This window comes from Panthera uncia, chromosome E1 (genome assembly GCF_023721935.1).
Source record: "Panthera uncia isolate 11264 chromosome E1, Puncia_PCG_1.0, whole genome shotgun sequence".
NCBI classification, from domain to species: Eukaryota; Metazoa; Chordata; class Mammalia; order Carnivora; family Felidae; genus Panthera; species Panthera uncia.
Window position 1 is genome coordinate 45,767,696 of NC_064814.1, and position 10,466 is coordinate 45,778,161.

Sequence of the window (10,466 nt, forward strand, 5' to 3'; positions counted from 1 at the left end):
CAATATTGAGTTTTCTATCCATGACCATTTTACATCTACCCATTTTTTTATTTGACTTCTTTAATCAGTGTTTGGTAGTTTTCAAGATATAGTTCATTCATATATTGTGTAAGATTTATACCTAAGTATTAAATGTTTTGGTGTTAGTGTAAATAGCACTTTAAAGAGTTTTTCTTCCACTTTACACATGTTTATTTCTAGGTGATATAAATATAATTTTAATATATTAATATTATATTTATACACAGAAATGAAACTTCTTAATATACTGACCTTGTATCCTATGTTATTACTAAACTCACTAATTCTAGAACCATTTTTTATGTTCTTTGGGACTTTCTAAATAGACAATCATGTTGTTTATGAACAGAGATGGTTTAATTTCTTACTTTCCACTCTATATACTTTTTATTTGTTTTCCTTGCCCTTTCTCACTGCTTAGGACTTCAAATACAATACTGAATAACAAGGGTGAGAGCAAACATTTTTACTTTGTCCCTGAACTTAGGGAGAAAGTATTCAATCTCTCACCATCAACTATGATATTAGCTATAGTTTTTTAGAAGTTGCTCTTCCATTAGGTGGAAGAAGTTTCCTCTATTTCCAGTTTGCTGAGAGTTTTAATCACAAACTGGTTACATTAATGTTGAATTTTTTGTCAAAGGCTTTTTCTGCATTTGTTCAGATGATTCTTTTTCCCAGGTAAATCTCCCTTTTTAATAACAAAGGGTCACTTGGTAACAACTGTACAATACACTTACCCACAGAATTATACTTTGGGACACAGCCTTAATTAAATGGTTTCTTTGAGGTTTAACACCATGCTGATTTTAAAATCATATGGCTTTTCCCATTTGCTTTATTGATTGATCGTTTAGATTGATTGGTTTTTGAATGTTGAATGAACAGCTTTTCATTCCCATGATAAACCCCATTTGATAGTGATATATAACCCTTTTCATGTATGGTTAGATTGTTTGCATTAATGAGGATTTTAGTGTGTATGTTCGTGAGGAATATTGGTCTATAGTTTCCTTATAATTTCTTTATCTGGTCTTGATATCAAGGCTTCATAAAATGACTTGAGAAGTATTTCCTCCTCTTCTAAATATGGGGAGAATTGCATAGAAAGTATCCTTTTTCCTTCATATAATTGATCAGTAAAGCCATCTGAAGTTTTCTTTGTCAGAAGGCTTTTACCTACAAACTCTATTTCTTTAATAGAAACAATGATTCAGGTTATCTATTCTTTGTGAGTAGGCTTTGGAAATTGTGTTTTTCAACAAATTTGCCCATTTTATCTGAGCTGTAGCATTTATGGGCATAAGATTATTCATAGTATTCCATTATTATTCTTTGAATGACTATAGGGCTTTGTAGTGACATCTTATATATCTTTCCTAATATTTATGCTTTGTGCCTTTTCTTTTTTCTCCTCTTAATCATTCTGACTAAAAGTGTATTTATTTTAGCTAGTTTTTCAAAGAACCAACTTTTGTTTTCAATTTTTCTGTCTCATTTTTCTGTTTGCAATTCATTGATTTCTGTTCTTTTTGTTATTTCTTTTCTTGTGCTTGCTCTAATTTCCTCTTTTCCTCCTTATATCTTTAGGTTGGAAGCTCAGATCATTTATTTGAGAACTTCATTCATTTGTAATATAAGCATTCAGTGCCATAGATTTTCCTTTAAGCACTGAGTTAGCTGTATCCTACTAAGTTTGATATGCATCTTTCACTTTATTTTAATTCAAAATATTTTCTAATTTCCCTTGTGGTTTCCTACTCTACCTATAGGTTGTTTAGAAATGTGTTGCTTACTTTCCAAGTATTTGGATATGCCTATTCATACCAAATACAAAAATCATTTCCAGGTATATTGTAGATGCAAATGTGAAAGATTTTCAAAATAGAATGGAACAGGGGCACTTGGGTGGCTCAGTTGGTTGAGTGTCCAACTTCAGCTCAGGTCATGATCTCGCCATGAGATCTTGCTGCTGTCAGCCTGTCAGCGCGCAGCCCGCTTCAGATCCTCTGCACACCCCACCCGCCCTCCCCACTTGCACTCTCCCAAAAATAAATAAATATTTTAAAAATAGAATAGAACATAAAATCTTCTAGAAGACAGTATAGAGTATCTTTAGTGTCTTGGATTTAAAATAATTTTGTTTGTAAAGAATTAAAATTATAAAGAGGATTGATTAAAAGCTCTACATTTAACAATTTTAAAAAATTCTGTCATCAAAAGACACCATTAAGACATCAAAAGATACCATTAAGGATAAAATTCAAGTCACAAATTGCAAGATATTTGTGGAGTGGTGTCATCAAGATAGCAACATAAATCATTCCCAACTTCAGTTCTCTCACCAGAAGACCAAACTTTCCATTGACAAGACACCATGTGAAAATGTCAGGACATGAAGTTGAGGCTAAAGTACCACAGAGACCAAGAAGGACTGCATTAGAAGAAGAGGAATAGATGAATTCACTATTATAGTTGGAGACTTCAAAATCCATCCCTCGGAAATGTACAGATCCAACAGGTAGAAAATCAGTAGAAATACAGTTGAACTCAACACCACCACCTATCAACTAGATATAATGGACATCTACTGACTACTTCATTCAACAACAGCACAATACATATTCTTCTCAAGCTCATCAGGCATTCTGCCCACAAAACAGACCTTAACAAATTTAAAAGAATAGACATCATACAATGTCTGCTGTCAGACCACAATGGAATTAAACTAGACATCAATAACAAAGATAGCTGGAAAAAATCCCAAAATAGTGACTAAGCAACACTTGTAAATAAAATATAGGTCAGAGAATAAATCTCAAATTTATTTTTAAAATAGTTTAAAAATTAAAACACAACTTATCAAAAGCAGTGCTGAATGGGAACTTTACCACATTGAAAGCATGTGAGAATCATAAAATGGAAATCAACTTACATCCACATTTGTTACAACAGACTTCTCAGACTCTAGCCTCAGCATAGACAAGAAAACAATTCATGCAATGCCACATCTTGTCATAAACTGAGCATGTCACCACTCCTTACCTCTCTTGTGTTTTGTCAGGTTTTCCCAACTCTAACCTTCTTTATACAAAGAACCTACTGTCTACTCTCATTAAAATGTACTTAAGGCTCACTTATCCTATATATGCACAAACTTTTTATATCCTATTAGAAGGTGTGCAAAGGGGAAAGAGAACACTGGGGTAGCAAAAGATTGACACCATGTCTTAAAGGAATCAGCCAGACTTAAATAAAACTGAGTTAAGCCTAGGTGTGGTTTAGATTCTAAAGGTAGCATGTTAGAGAAACTTCACATATTCAAACTTACCTTGAAAATTCCCTTTCAACTTTTAATACCCCACTTACATCAGTAGACAGGTCATTATCCAAACAGAAAACCAAAAAGGAAACAATGGCTTTGAATGACACACTGAACCAGATGGATTTAACAGATTTATGCCATCCTAAAACAGCAGAATATACATTCTTTTCAAGTGCCCACAGAACATTCTCCAGAATAGATCATATATTAACCCAGAAAGTAAGTCTCAACAAATTAAAAGACTGAAGTCATACCATGCATCTTTTCTGACCACTGTGTTATGAACTAGAAATCAACCACAAGAAAAAATCTAGAAAGACCACAAATACATGAAGGTTACAATAACATGCTACTAAACATGAATGGGTCAACCAAGATATCAAAGAAGAAATAAAAAAGACATGGAAATAAATGACATGAAAACACAATCATCCAAAACCTTTGGGTTGCAGCAAAAGAGGTTCTAAGAGGGAAGTTTGTAGCAATACAGGCTTACCTCAAGAAGCAAGAAAAATCTCAAATAAACAACTCAACCTTATACCTAAAGGAGTTAGAAAAAAGAAGAATAAATATGAGAAGGAAGAAAATAATAAAGATTAGAGCAGAAATAGCTGATATAGTAACTAAAAAAACAATAGAACAGATCAGTGAAATCAGGAGCTGGTTCTTTGAAAAGAATTGATAAACAAAATTGATAAACCTCTAGCCAGACTCATAAAAAAAAAAAAAAGAGAGAAAAGACTCAAATCCACAACTATAAGACTAATAAATCTTTAGAAATCATGAAAGAACATCCAACGGGAAAAAGACAGTCTCTTCCAAAATGGTGCTGGGAAAACTGGACAGCAACATGAAAAGGATGAAACTGGACCACTTTCTTACACCACACACAAAAATAAATTCAAACTGGATGAAAGACCTAAATGTGAGACAGGAAACCATTAAAATCCTAGAGGAGAACACAGGCATTAACCTCTGACATAGGCCATAGCACCTTTTTTTAAATGTTTAATTATTTTTGAGAGAGAAAGAGAGGCAAAGAGAGAGGGACAGATCCAAAGAGGGCTCTGTGCTAACAGTAGAGAGTCCAACGTGGGGTTCAAACTCACGAAATACAAGATCATGACCTGAGCCAAAGTCGGACACTGAACCAACTGAGCCATCCATGCACTCCTGGCCATAGCAACTTCTTACTAGATATGTCTCCTGAGGCAAGGGAAACAAAGTCACAAATAAACTATTGGGACTACATCAAAATAAAAAGCTTCTGCACAGTGAAGGAAAAAAACCAACAAAACTAAAAGGCAACCTACTGAATAGGAGAAGATATTTGCAAATGACATATCTGATAAAGGGTTCATATTCAAAACATATAAAGAACTGATACAACTCAACACTCAAAAACCAAATAATCCAATTTAAAAATAGGCAGAACACATGAATAGACATTTCTCCAAAAAAAGACATACACATGGCTAACAGACACATTAAAAGATGCTCAACATCAATCATCATCAGGGAAACACAAATCAAAACTACAATAAGATATCACTCACACCTGTCAAAATGGCTAAAATCAACAATGCAAGAAACAACAGGTATTAGTGAGGATGTGGAGAAAAGGGAACCCTGTTGCATTGTTGGTGGGAATGCAAACTATGCAGCCACTCTGGAAAGCAGTAGGGAGGTTCCTCAAAGTTAAAAATAGAACTTCCTATGATCTAGCAATTGCAGTAGTAGGTATTTACCCAAAGAATAAAAAAATACTAATTTGGGGCGCCTGGGTGGCTCAGTCGGTTGGGCAGCCGACTTTGGCTCAGGTCATGATCTCGCAGTCCATGAGTTCGAGCCCCGCATCGGGCTCTGTGCTGACAGCTCGGAGCCTGGAGCCTGTTTCAGATTCTGTGTCTCCCTCTCTCTGACCCTCCCCCGTTCATGCTCTGTCTCTCTCTGTCTCAAAAATAAATAAACATTAAAAAAAATTTAAAAAAAATACTAATTCAAAGGGATACATGCACCCAATGTTTATAGCAGCATTATCTACTATAGGCAATTATGGAAATAGGCCAAATGTTCACAGACTGATGAATGGATAAGGAAGATGTGGTATATATAACCAATAGAATATTATTCAGCTATAAAAAAGAATGAAATTTTGCCATTTGTAACAATATAAATGGAGCTACGGAGTATTATGCTAAGAGAAATAAGCCAATTAGAAAAAGACAAATACCATATGATTTCACTCATATGTGGGATTTAAGAAACAAAACAAACAAGTGGGCGCGTGGGTGGCTCAGTTGGTTAAGCATCTGACTTTGGCTCAGGTCATGATCTCACAGTGGGTGGGTTTGAGGCCCGCATCAGGCTTCATACTATTAGTGTGGACCCTGTTTGGCTCTCTTCTTCTCCCTCTTTCCTCTCTCTGCCCCTCCTCTGCTCACACTTTCTCTCTCTCTCAAAAATAAGTAAATAACCTTTAAAAAAATGAAACAAAGCAAACAACCATAGAGGAAAAAAAGAGAGAGAGGAAAACCAAGAAGCAGGCTCTTAACTGTAGAGAACAAACTGATGGTTACCAGAAGGGGGATGGGTTAAATAGGTGATGGCGATTAAGGAGGGCACTTGTTGTGATGAGCACAGGGTGTTGTATGGAAGTGTTGAATTACTAAATTGTACACCAGAAACGATATTACACTGCATGTTAACTAAATGGAATTTAAATAAAAACTTAAAAAAAGAAAATAAAAGAAAAGCTGGAGGAAAAAACAAAATAACCAAATTTAAAAATGGGCAAAGGAGACATATAAATGGCCCATAGGCATATGAAAAAAAATGCTCAACATGAGTAATCATCAGGGAAGTACAAATCAAAACCACAATGAAGTAACACTTCACATCTGTTAGGATGGCCATTATCAACAAACAAACAAACAAACCAGAAAATAGAAAGTATTTGTATGGAAATGGAGAAATTGTAGCCTTTGTGCACTGTTGGTAGAAATATAAAATAGTGGACCCACTATGGAAAACAGTGTGGAATTTCCTCAAAAATTATAAATATAATTCTCAAATGATTCAACAATCCCACTTCTAGGTATTTATTCAAAAGAAATGAAAACAGGATCCTGAAAAGATATGTGTGCTCCCATATTCATTGCAGCATTATTCAGATTAGCCAAGAGACAGAAATACCCTAAACATTCATCAGTGGATGAATGGATAAAGAAACTGCAGTATATACATAAAACAATATTATTCAGCCTTAAAACAGAAAGAAATCTGTCATATGCTACAAAACATAAATTTGGAGGACATATTATGCTGTCAGTTACAGAGACATTACAGTTACAGAGAGATAATTACTGCATGATTCCACTTACATGAGGTTTCTAAAGTAGTCAAACCCATAGAAGCGCAAAGTGGAATACTGGTTGCTCAGGGCTGGGGAAGAGGGAAATGAAGAGTTGCTGTTCAGTGGGTATAGAGTTTCAATCATGCAAGATGCAAAAGTCCTAGAGATCTGCCCTACTACAAAGTGCATAGAGTTAATAGTGCTCTACTGTGCAATTACAAATTCACTAATAAGGTAGATCTCATATTATGTGGGGTTTTTTGCCAAAATAAAAAAAAAAAGAAAGAAAGAAAGAAAAAGAGAAGAAAGAAAAAAAGCTGGCTGGCTCCTGGAGCTAAGATGGCAGAGGAGTAGGGAGACCCTAAGCTTGTTTCATCCCTTAACACAGCTAGTTTTATCGAATCATTCTGAACACCAAAAAAAAATCAGGGGTCTGAGAGAATGAAAGCTGCAAGACTAGAACAGAAAAGCAACCACCTTTTGGAAGGGAGAAAGTGCGAAGAGTTTACAGGAGGAGATATTGCTCTGGGTACAGCAGTAGGAGGGAGCTGGCTCACAGAAGCTACTGCAAAGTAATATAAGCAGGGGAGCACAAAATCTGAACTTTTAGCAGTCTGCTACCAGTGAGGGAAGTGCCTGGCTTAAAGGTGCTCAAGTGGTACAGCAGGAGAGAATCCCGGGAGTGACAGCATGGTCTGACGATCCCTTGGGTCACAAGGAAGATGGGTTGTGCAAATGGGCTGTGCAATTTCCAGGCATAAGAGAGGGGACTCCCTCAGGTTGGGGGCAGTACGCAGGGGTGCTGGCTTTCTGTTCTGTTTTGACATAAAGTCCAAACAGCTGCACAGTCATGCCACTGCTTTTTTTGCACAGACCAGCAAAAGTCAAAAGCATGGTAAGACCCTCCCCTAGAGGAAGAGCATGGGTCTGTGCTGCAGGAATCCTTAAATTTGGAGTTTTTAAGCTCAGTCACGAACCTGAGATTAAAAAGTTGGACACAGGCAGGGTGAACGCAGGGTTCTGATGGAAATGAGGTGTGATTAATTGCTCCTCTGTGAAGTTTTCCTGAAGAGGAAGGGGTGCAAACTTTCAGCTCCAGGGCTATAGAACTGGGACGCAGATATCAAAATACAAGGAGCACTGAGAAAACTCCCATTAAATTCAACAAAAGCCAACCATCACCAAGGCATATCATAGTCAAATTCACAAAATACACAGGAAAAAAAAAATCATGAAAGCAGCAAGGGTAAAAAAAGTACTCAAACTACAAGTGAAGACAGATCTGGGAAGATCTGCCCACAGAAACTTGCCAGGCCAGAAAGGAATGGCAGGATATATTCAACGTGCTGAATGGGAAAAATATGTAGCCACCAATTCTTTATCCAGCATGCCTGTCATTCAGAATAGAAGGAGAGATAAAGAGTTTCCCAGACAGACAAAAAATAAGGACGTTGTGACCACTAAACCAGCCCTGCAAGAAATTTTAAGGGGAAACTCTTTGAGTGGAGAAAAAAAAAAGACAAAAAAAAGACCAAATGCAACAAAGACTAAAAAGGAACAGAAAACATCACCAGAAACACCAGCTCTACAGGCAACACAATGACAGTAAATTCATATCTTTCAATAACCACTCTGAATGTAAATGGACTAAATGTTCCAATCAAAATACACAGGGTATCAAAATGGATTTAAAAAAAAAGAGCCAACTATGCTGCCTACAAGAGACTCATTTTAGACCTAGAGACACCAGTAGATTGAAAGCGAGGGGATGGAGAACCATCTGTCATGCTAATAGATGTCAAATGAGAGCTGGAGTAGCCATACTTATATCAGACAAATTATATTTTAAAGCAAAGACTGTAACAAGAGATGAAGAAGGGCATTATATCATAATTGAGGGGTCAATCCATCAAGAAGATCTAACAATTAAATATATTTATGCCCCAGCTTGGAAGCACCCAAATATATAAATCAATTATTCATAAACATAAATAAACTCACTGATAATAATACCATAATAGTAGGGGACTTTAATATCCCACTTCCAACAATGGACAGATTGTCAAAGCAGAAAATCAACAAGGAAACAATGGCTTTGAATGACACACTGGACTGGAAGGACTTAACATATATTCAGAACATTTCATCTGAAAGCAGTAGAATATACATTCTTCTCAAGTGCACATGAAACATTCTCCAGAATAGATCACATACTGTTCACAAATCAGCCCTCAACAAGTACAAAAAGTTGAGATCATACAGTGCATATTTTTGGATCATGCTGTGAAACTTGAAGTCAACCACAAGAAACAATGAAAGCCCTCCAATACATGGGGGTTAAGGAATATCATACTAAAGAATAATGGGTGAACCAGGAAATTAAAGAAGAATTTTTTTTTAAATACACGGAGGCCAGGGGCACCTGGGTGACTCAGTCAGTTAGGCGTCCGACTTCAGCTCAGGTCATGATCTCACAGTTCGTGAGTTCAAGCCCCGCATCGGGCTCTGTGCTGACAGCTCAGAGCCTGGAGCTTGCTTCGGATTCTGTGCCTCCCTCTCTCTCTCTGCCCCTCCCCCACTCATGCTCTGTCTCCCTCCATCTCTCAAAAAATGAATAAACGTTAAAAAAAAATTTTAAATACATGGAGGCCAATGACAATGAAAACATGAGAGTCCAAACCCTTTGGGATGCAACAGACAGTCCTATGAGGAAAGTATATTACAATTCAGGCCTATCTCAAGAAGCAAGAAATGTCCCAAATACACAGCCTAACTTTACACCAAAAGGAGCTTGAAAAGGAACAGCAAACAAAACTTAAACCCAGTAGAAGAAGGGAAATCATAAACATTGGAGCAGAAATAAACAATATACACACAGACAAACAAAAAACAATGGAACAGATCAACAAAACTAAGAGCTGGTTCTTTGAAAGAATAAGCAAAATTGATAAACACCTAGCCACAGATATCAAAAAGAAATGAGAAAGGACCCAAATAGATAAAACCATGAATGAAAAAGGAGAGATCACAACCAGCACCACAGAAATAAAACAATTATAAGAGAATACTATGAAAAATTATATGCCAACAAATTGGAAATCTGGAAGAAATGGAAACATTCCTAGAAACTCACAAACTACCAAAACTGAAAGAGGAAGAAATAGAAAAATTCAAAGATCCATATCCAGAAAAGAAATTGAATCAGTAATAAAAAAATCTCCCACCAAACAAGAATCCTGGGCCAGATGGTTTCTCAAGGGAATTCTACTAGACATTTCATGAAGAAATACTACCTATTCTCAAACTCTTCCAAAAAACAGAGATGGAAGGAAGATTTCCCAACGCATTCTATGAAGCCAGCATTACCTTAATTCTAAAGCCAGACAAAGACCCCGTTAAAAATGAGAATTATAGGCTAATATCACTGATGAACATGGATGCAAAAATCCTCAACAAAATACCAGCAAATATAATTTAACAGGACATCAAAAAAATTGTTCACCATGAAGCTCAGAGCCTGGAGCCTGCTTCAGATTCTGTGTCTCCCTCTCTCTCTGTGGCTCCCCTGATTGCTCTCTCTCTCTCTCAAAAATAAATAAACATTAAAAAAATTAAAAATTAAAAAAGAATTGTTCACCATGATCAAATAAGATTTATTCCTGTGCTGCAAGTATGATTCAATATTTGCAAATTAATCAATATGATACACCACATTAATAAAAGAAGGATAAGAACCATATGATCTTGTCAAAGATACGGAAAAAG